Genomic DNA, 9726 nt, shown 5'->3' on the forward strand with positions numbered 1-9726 from the left:
AACCAAAATGGCTACATACCTCCTTTCCATAGCAACCAAATTTTCCTAAAATAAACCTGCTTTATATATATATATATATATATATATATAAACAATGGTCATTCAGTATCATTAGTGTTTCACTCTAATCCACCCCAAGGGCTCTATTAACAAGAACTTAAGAACTTCAGTTACCCTTGCCTCAGAGGCGGGTCATAACACAGGTCTGTTCATAGAGCTAAGACTGAAGAAAATGTTCTGGCCTGAAAATCACACTTAAAAGGCAACATGTTTTAAGAGCAGATGTGTCTTCAACTCTATTTCTGTGATGACCTCTGTCATGTTTTGACACTGGCGCAATGCCAGTGCCCCCATGAAAATACATTCTCCCTGGTGTCTACTGTGAGATGTGACCAGGAATAGAGCAAAGCAGGCTCCAACTTTAAAAAAGAAGGAAAAAAAAACTTTATTAACTTACAATATATAAAAGAAACACACAGAACTCAGGATGAAAACCCTCCAAACATTCCTCCTCCCCCCAACCAAGTTCCCAATACATCACAGTAAGACAAAACCTTGGACTCTCAATTCAGTTGCCATCCCTCAGATCACCAACTCTCAGTCCATCACCACCCTTCAGATAATCAATTCTCAGTTCATCAAGAGGAGAGGAATCCTTCTTGTGCCATAGGCTTCCCCTGGAAACACAGTTGAAATTTCGTGTGTTTCCATGTCACTCGTGGCACCGCCCCGAGAACATTTGCCATCGTGACATCTTCCTTCCATGTCTAGGGCTCTCACCACTGCACATGGACCAGAGCTGCTTCTAGGGTTTTCCTTTTAAGGGTGCTTTGTCCAGTTCCAAAGAGAGCACAGTCTCTCACTTTCAGGACACCTGTTCCCCCCCAAATTTCACCCCCTGGGGCCAAGGGGTCTCAAGAACAGAGATCTTTTCTTCCACTGAAGATCGAGGGCACCAACCACCCTCCTCACCCATCGTCTCTGTTCCCACACTCCTTCACATAACAAGACTGAACTCTCTTGGCTCTGAGCCATTGCCTCCCCCTAGATGCAGTCTCTGTGTCACAGGAAAAATGGTTCTGTCCATGGCTATACAAGAAAAGTCCAGCCAAAGGCCACTCCATCATCTCCTCCCACCTAGGAGTCTTCTCAACTTCTTCGGATATCTTTCGTTTGCACAAACTTGCATCACACTGGCCCATTTCCTCCTATTTCATCTCTATCTCTCTTCTCATTCAACTCCAGGAGGATCAGCATTTGTAAGGTTTCCATCATCCAAGAAAAGGGTTAAAAATCTAAGGCTCTGCCTGTCCAGAACTCCCATGCTGCCCTGCCAGGCACCTTCTCACTGCACCCCCAACCCTTCTCCTTCTCAGCCGGCCGTACTATCAAATTTCAAGGTGGCACAGCAGGCACAGACACCGTCTCTCTCTCTCTCTCTCTCCTGGGGGGGGAGCGGGGGGGGGGGGGATGCCTCTTGATGCTCCTCCACCCTTCCATCCTCAGGGCCATTCTGCTCTTTAAAAGCAAGTCATTAGAATAATTTTAAAGGGAGAAGTGTTTCCTCTTCTTTTTCCACTCTCACTTTTTCTGAATAAATTGGAAAAAAATAAAGGAATAATTGCCAGGATTTACTCAATCTTTCAGGAAGAAAATTGTCATCAAACAAAGTGAAAGTAGGACATTTTTCAGCCCATTAGATGAAGATTTATGGAGCTTACAAGGATGCAAATGTATGCACTAATACTTTAAACTGGTGTGCAACCTTAGGAACAATGGGCATGTATAATAGCATGTTGCCCAGATGCCTGCTGTAACACTTTACATGTATACAATCCTGTTTCAACACTTACTGAACTTCCCCAGTAAAGGTTCATGTCTCTGATCCCTTCTGAAAAAGAAGTGAGAAATTCAGCAAAGAATTATTCCCCTTATAAAATTCTATTGAATCCTCACTATAGAACTCTATAGGAAGGCTTGAGACAGAAAAAGAAGAAAAAAAAATTTAAAACTACAGGAAGGATTTCCTTGTCTAGCAAACTAATAGTATTTCAGAGGAATTTTGGTGGAAACCCCTTAAAGTCAAAATTTTAGCAAGACTAAGACAAGAGAGGCAGGCACAGATCATAGCACCACTCCAGAATACACTAGGTCCAGAAAAACAGAGGGAAGTTAGGCCAGTATCCAAGTCTTAGAAATCACATCAGAAGGTATATTCAGGATACATGAATCACATGGAGCAAAAATGTGACTGTAATGCCTTGCAGTTGGAACTCTGTTTTGAGTATCATAATTTTCTCCCTTCCATCTTAAAAGCAACTTCTCCATTTGCTGAAATACCAGTGAAGAAACAGAATGATTTGTTGTACACACATATATATCTCGGTTTTAAAGATTAAATTTCCAAGTAACTTAAAACTTCAGGATTCCAATCTTTAACCCATCTCTAATTTCAAAGTATTCAAGTGAGTCCTGGGTTACCCCATGTTTGCCTACCACACATTCTTCTGAACAGCTTTCCCAAGCACTAATTCAGGAGCTATCATAGTACAGTAGAGGAAACTTTGCTGTCATGGCTGCCACATTCATAGAACTCTTATCTGCCCCAGACTGCACAGCAACCCTTACAGGAAAAGGAATTCACTCCTCAAAGACATTGAGAAGCTAGATAAGTCACCCCACAGTGGTATTTAGAAACAACCCCAGCACCCCACTCTGCCAGGCATTTGTATCCTGATATATCATGCACTGTAGAGCCAAGCCTTGTGCCATGTCATGCTCTGGTGTTCACCAGGGCAGGTCAGAGCCTTGCCACCACCTTCCGACCTCACATTTGCATGGAAATTAGTCTCCTGCATGGCTTTTCCACACACTGAGTTTGCTTTCAAAAAAGTGCATTAGACTCACCTACCCTACATAGGGAAGACAACTGAGGGTCATTCTTACAATCTGCATAACTCATTTTTCACTGCAAAGCCCCTGTGCTGAATGGACACGTTCACAAGCCCCAGCACTGTCCCTACTCATAAGCAAGAGTAAACCTGACCCTGGGATCTGTGGGCAATACCCAACGACTATTCCCAGAGTACTTCTCTGGCTGCCTTCCTGTTTGGTCACCCATGCTTCAGCCCCGTCACTTTTCCCTTCATGCCAAAAGTCAACAGGGTCATCATCACACACTGTCAATGGCACATGCGTTTGGTGGACAGGCAGCCAGGCAAGGATCAGAGAGATATAGAGGCCTGAGACCTTGCAAAGGTCCCCAGCTAGACTTGGAACTAAACTAAAGCTAAACTAGAATAAACTAAAGATCATAATCAAGCTTAGATCAAATCCTCACAATCCTCAGAGTGTTTGAGGTCTAGAGTTTTGATTTGGTCTTTTGAAGACATAGGTGACTAACCTGAGAAAGTTTTGAAATTTTTAATTTCATAAAAGACAACAAAATCCTAAATTAAATAATGTCAGAAGACTGCTTTTCATATCCATCTGCCCCACATCTTACAGTAAAAGCTCATCATTGCATTGGGACAATCTGTGCTGCCAAGTGAATCAAACTCCAAAAGGGCAAAATAGCCCCTAGCTCTGCCCCCTCTCAAGAGCTGATAAACATTACCACCCCCTACTCCCTTCACACATTTCCTCATCTCTGAAAGACAAGCTGCATTATTCTCTGACAGCTTTCATTCAATTTAAGTAATTATTTTGTCTTCTTTTTTTCACCCAGCTATTTATTCCACTTCCTTTGCTCTTTCTACAACCACTTAAATGTGAATGCAGAATCCAGGTGCCAGTTGCAGAGCTGCACTTGTTTCCAGCATCCAGGAGATCTCTAAGCAGGTCCAAAAATGAAATGAACTTTTAAAGCCACCTCAAGTGAAGCTTTCACAATGGCAGAAGAAGAAAACTGTCTCTAAGAGTTTGAGTGCTCCTCAGAAGCAGCTGTGCTAACAATGTGGGCTTGCAACTTGATTTCATGCCCATATCAGAAGGCAAAGCATTCCCAACTTACAAAGTTTGGAAATTGTTTTCAGATCTGACAGTCCTCCCAGAGTAAAACCTGGAGTTGAGGGGTTTTAAAGTCCATCTTTAATCAAGATGACAAATTCCTAAAAGCATGTGTCATTTTATTTCCTCAATGATAATAACAAGAAAGGAAACTCTTTTTTTTTTAATCAAGTTGGAAAAAAAGAAAGTAATGAGAACAGAACCTATAACAGCACCAAAACCAGTCCCAATAAAAACCACAAACCCTGCAGCAAAACACTGAGAGCCTTTTCCTCTAAGGTTCTCCCACAGATTCTCACCTTCCTCACTAGGCTTTGGACTTGCTCTAAACCTTGGATTCCTGGTGCCTTAAGAATGCCTGGACTTCCCAGCAATGAGGATAGATCTTACCATGGATTTCATCTGACCACCTAATTTTTTTATGCACAGCTTTGCTGTCATTGTCTCAACACTGAATGCACGTTTAATGGCGACACTTATGCATTCAAAACCCTGTGTACCTACACGTTAAGGTAGGCAAAAATGAAATGCTGAATTTTCTGAACATGGATTACATCCTATTCAATTCGCCCTCCATGCATCATGAACTACATTTTGGCAGTTATTAATGCTGCCTTTCAACACCAGTGCAGACCCACACATCACAGATACTCCAGAGATGGGTATTTAATGAGGAGCAAGAAAAACCACCAAGACATATGGTTAAAAAAATCCATCATCACTTCACTGGGACAGTTTTCATCTCCATTACAGCAATCTGTTGGATCCAAAAACTGTTTTTACATGGTTCACTAGACAATAGCCTTTCTTGCTGCTAGTTGGGTCAAGAGTCAAAATTGCTGTGTAATTGCAAGTCTCAGAGCACAAGGCAAGAGTTTTTCAGTCCTGGAGGATATTGTCCAAAGGGGAAAGAAAACAGAAGGGAAAGATTATGTGTGAGCAATTGAGCCCTACTGAGAGAGCAAAAAGTCACTGAACCTGAGATTAGCCAGATCTTATAATGGAAAGAGTCCTGTTGGTAAATTGGCATTTGCACCTAAGAGGTGTGTGCTGGGGAAAAAGAACTCAAAGGATGGGTCAAAACAGACCAGAAGAGGAGATTAAGCAGCACCTGAAGCAAAAAAATGATGGTTGGACCATTTTGAGCATTTAACTCCTCGAGGTAATTAAGCATGCAGCAATAGCAATTGCTAAAAAGGAACAGTTCCCAACTTAATCAAATTACATTATTGGAAATTATACTTAGCAAACTCAGTAGAGAAACCCAGTAAATATCAAGTTGAGTTAAATAGCTCAGTTATCATCCTTAAGAATAAATAATGGCCACTGTTTCTTTTGTTTGCCAACAACTAACATAGTTAATAGCTCTGCACACACCTAACACACCATTTTATTACATTTCAGAGAGTGTATCCTCCTAAAATGCTAATGTGCTAACAATCTATGCTAGTCTTTTTGAAAGGAATCAAAGAGCTCAAAAGAATTGAAATAGCATCAGCAAAAAATTATTTATCTCCATCCCTAGTTGCAGAGAAAACAGAGGTTTTCTTGGCTCAGTTACTTCTCAAAAAAATTCTGGTTTCAATTATAACTTTGAGTCTGAGAAGCTTAAAAAAAATAAAAGCCAAAACAAACAAGAGATGGAAGAGAAGTCTCCATTCACTAAGTGCTTCCCCATTTTTTCCCCTTGCTTTTACATAACCCTTCCAAGCTAAGAGCAGAGATTAGAGTACAGCTCCATTGTTTGGAAAGGTTTTTCTCTTTTTGGCTAAAAACCAAATGAAAATGAAAAAAAATTTCTCCTTCAAGTGGAAGGAGCTTCTGATGAGGGGAGCAATCTAAATGAAGGACAAGGAAGTGCAGAAAGGTGTGTGTGAAGCAGCTACTTGCACATTTTCCCATTAACATGCTCCATCCCTGGAAGTGTTCGAGGCATGATTGGACAGGGCTTGGAGCAACCAGATCTAGTGGAAGGTGTCCCTTCCCATGTCAGGGGTGCTGGAACAAGGTGGTCTTTAAGGTTCCTTCCAACTCAAACCATTGTATGATTCTATTATTCCCTAATAGGCATATTATTTTGCTGTCTATGATAAAAGGTCCTGGACACCAGTTTTTTCAGGTTCATGCTGTCGCTGCCTAACTTTGGCAGCTGACAGCTGATTATATAATTACTGTAGCCTGCACCAAGTTAGTCCTGGCTGCAGGGGCTGTGGGATCAATAATTGTTTCCATTTGGGCCCATAATATTCCACACGGGAATGAATTTATTAGCAGCATTTTCCCCTGCAGTCGTCTTGTCAATACCAAGAGGCTCAGATGCTCTCCCTGTCAGTGGTGCACTTGCTGGCTCCAAGCTCCGCTAGCCTCGCACATTCTTTGCGGTGTGACAGACGGACATAGAAGGACATACGGCATGTCCGTCCCCCCCGCCGCGGGCCAGTGGCTAATGAAACACCTCTGCTTGCGGGAAACAGCCTGTCAGGCCCCCACTACCCCCCTCCCTCCATCCTCCTTCTCCTTCCAAAGCCCGGCTGAGCTCGCCCTGATCCCGGCAGCCGCGGAGGCACCACCACCCCATGGCACCGGGATGGGTGTGTGCCCCCCGCCCCCCCGCATCTCCCCATGCATGTCCCCCATGCATGAAGCCCGCCGCATTTCCCCTTGCGTGGACCTGCCTGCCAGGGGGTGGCTGAGCCATGTGTCTCTTTGTTCCCTCCCCCCCCCCCCACGGGCCGGGCTACCAGCGGCCAAATGTCCTTTGAGCATCAAGCGTCAGACCCGGGATTTTCGGGGCCGTTTATTTGAAGCGGAAACGAATGGGAAATGCTTCTCTCAAGTTCCTTTTGGAAACATAAATACAGCAGGAAGAGGCAGGGGCAGCGCGAGGACCGCCAGTGCCCGGTGGGATGCACACACAGTCACACTTACAATCACACTGACACACACACCGGGCAGGAAGGGCGGGAGGGACCCGATTTCCCAGTGCCCGCCGGGGGAACCTGGCGAGGAAGTGGTTTGACTGTGCGAGTGCTCGGCAGGAGCCTTGCGCCAGGGCTGGGGTTAACAATAGTCGCCCGCGGCTGCAGGCTGCGTTTGCCTCCCTGCCCCCCAAATCACCACCTCCCCGATAATATCGGTGATATTCAGACTAAAATACCACTTTCACCCGGAAGGGGAGGGAGGGACACCGGCGGCTCGAGGGCGACAATCACCGACTTATTAATCATCATTAAGCCATAGAGCGGGGGGAGGGGCCCGCATTGCTAATTACTCCTCCCCTTCTCCACACCCATGCCTTCCCCTAAACTTCTTTGCTCTCCCAAATCGCCGATTTTCGGGGCGGTGTGTCCTTTTTAACGTCAAAACAAGCCGGGGCACCCCGGGGCAGCGGAGGTCCCCCTCCTCCCCCCAGCACCGCCACAGAGCCCCACGCACACATACACAAATCCCCATAGCTACAGTGTTGCTCTCTATCTGCAATTTACGAAGCGAGAGGGTGGTCGTGTCCCCCACAATTTCCACACGCACACACATAACTGCCACCTACACATATAAACACAGATAGGTTATGAAAGGGGACCGGGGGGGGGGATAACGAGGGGGATAAGGAGGGATAACTATGCAAACTCCTAAAGAAATTCCACCCCCTTTCCAGTAGCACGGTCTTAACCCCCTCTCGCTCACACACACCCACACCCACACCCACACACACCCCCATCCAACAGGCACAAAGCATGGGAATGGAAGGGGTCGCAGGAGGAGAGGACTCGCACGCATTGCACAGAGAAGGAATATTCTCCCCTTCCCCCGAAAAACTAAATAAAGCCCTTTTCGCGCCATTGCAAAGTCACAACATGCAAGAAAAGAAGACGACATTAATTTCTGCATGCAGAAGGGAAAAAGTAGGGGGAGGGGCGAAGGAAAAGGATAGAGGGGTACGACCTTCCTGCAATCCCGATCATCAAGGCAGACCTTTTCTCGATGGTTCAGGTTTTTTGTTGCTTTTGTTTGCTTGATTGTTTTTTGTTATTCCTTTACTAACCCATATCCCCAAAACGGCAGCAGGGACTTCTTAGCAGCTTCCTCTTCTTCTTTCCTCCTTCTCCTCCTCCTCCGACTTCTCTCTTCTCTTTTAGATCCCGGTTCCAATCCCTCGCCACAACCCCCAAAGGTGCTTTTGCTTGTGTTAAGGCAAACCCATGCCGGTGTTCATCTGTCAGATGGGGATGAGGGGAGCGCCCGGCCGCGCAGCGCACGCAGAGCGCAGAGGGAGGAGGGCGGGGGCAGGAGGAAGGCACCGAGGAGAAGATGGACGGACAGACAGATGGACGGATAGCTCGAAAGATAAATGATAGATAGAGAGAGATAAACAGGATTCAAAATAAAATGAAAAAGAAAAATGGGGGTGGGTAGAGAAGAAGGAGGAGGGGAGGTGAAAGAAAGGTAGAGGGGAGGAGAAAAAAAAGGCGAGGAAAAAAAAACCCAAAAAAATGCACTGGATAAAATCCTGGATCTGAAATCGATGGAGGGAGCTTGTCTCTTGCTTCTGGTTCTTGGAATTTTTCCTTTCCTTTCCTTTCCTTTCCTTTCCTTTCCTTTCCTTTCCTTTCCTTTCCTTTCCTTTCCTTTCCTTTCTTTTTGCTTTCTGTTTGGTGGTGGTGGTTGTTTGAGAGCCTTTGTAAGGGGGGCAAGGTGGGGAGAAGCTTTTACGGTTTTGCTTTTCCCAGCGAGGTTTTCCCCGGGACGTGAAGGGGAGGCGGGGAAAAGAACACCCTCTTTTCCTGAGGGGGAGGGGGTCGGTGCTACACACACGCACAAGCCCCGTCCTTTTCCCTGGGAAAGGGTGCGCCTGGGGGTGGCTTTTTGTTCACCCGTTGGATTTCCTTCATTTTGTCTTTTGATCTGGTTCCCCCTGCTCTCCCTCTCTCCCTCCCTGCAAGGGGCAGTGATTTGGTTAAGCAGATCTGAGGAGCTCATGGCTCAGTCTCTCTCTCTCTCTCTCTTGCTCGCTGCCGTAGTCCTGCAGCACTGGGAGGGGGGAGGGAGACAATAAATGGTAATGAGAAGGCGTGCCCACGCGCACACACACTCGGTGTGGCTGCAATGCTTAGTCCTAGGTTAATGTACTCAACAGTGCCACTACCTGACACAACAGCAGCACTGATGGGGGCAGGGGAAAATGGAGTCATGGAATCACAGAGAGGTTTGGGTTGGAAGGAACCTTAAAGATCACCTTGTTCCAACACCCCTGACATGGGCAGGGACATCTTCCACTAGACCAGGTTGCTCAAAGCCCCATCCAACCTGGCCTTGAACACTTCTAGGGATGGGGCATCCACAGCTTCTCTGGGTAACCTGTTTCAGTGACTCACCACCCTCACAGTAAAAATTGTCTTCGCAATATCTAATCTAAACCTGCCCTCTGTCAGTTTAAAGCCATTCCCCCTTGTCCTGTCACTCCATGCCCTTGTCCAAAGTCCCTCTCCAGGTCTCTTTTAGCCCCTTTAGGTACTGGAAGGTGCTCTAATGTGTCCTTAGAACCTTCTCTTTTCCAGTCTGAACAACTCCAACTCTCTCAGCCTGTGTTCATAGGAAAAAAAAAAAAAAGTGTAGCAACAGATCTATGGCACAGGTCCCAGTCTAACACCAGCTGGGTAGGAGAGTTTTATGTGGCTCTCGAGATGCCAGCATAGCCCTTACCAAACCATAAGCCTACTC

At 45.8% G+C, this 9726-nt stretch overlaps 1 protein-coding gene across 4 annotated transcripts in view; it reads right to left on the minus strand.

Moving 5' to 3' along the window:
- Positions 1 to 8733, minus strand: part of LOC136568519 (SET-binding protein-like) — a 237074-nt gene extending 228341 nt beyond the window's left edge. For all 4 annotated transcript variants that reach the window (XR_010785231.1, XM_066568528.1, XM_066568527.1 and 1 more), the window contains exon 1: positions 7951 to 8733. The gene's annotated coding sequence lies outside the window, so the exon portion shown is untranslated. The remainder of the gene's footprint in view (positions 1 to 7950) is intronic.
- Between the last annotated feature and the right edge of the window lie 993 nt (positions 8734 to 9726).

This window comes from Molothrus aeneus, chromosome W, assembly GCF_037042795.1.
Source record: "Molothrus aeneus isolate 106 chromosome W, BPBGC_Maene_1.0, whole genome shotgun sequence".
Classification (NCBI taxonomy): Eukaryota; Metazoa; Chordata; class Aves; order Passeriformes; family Icteridae; genus Molothrus; species Molothrus aeneus.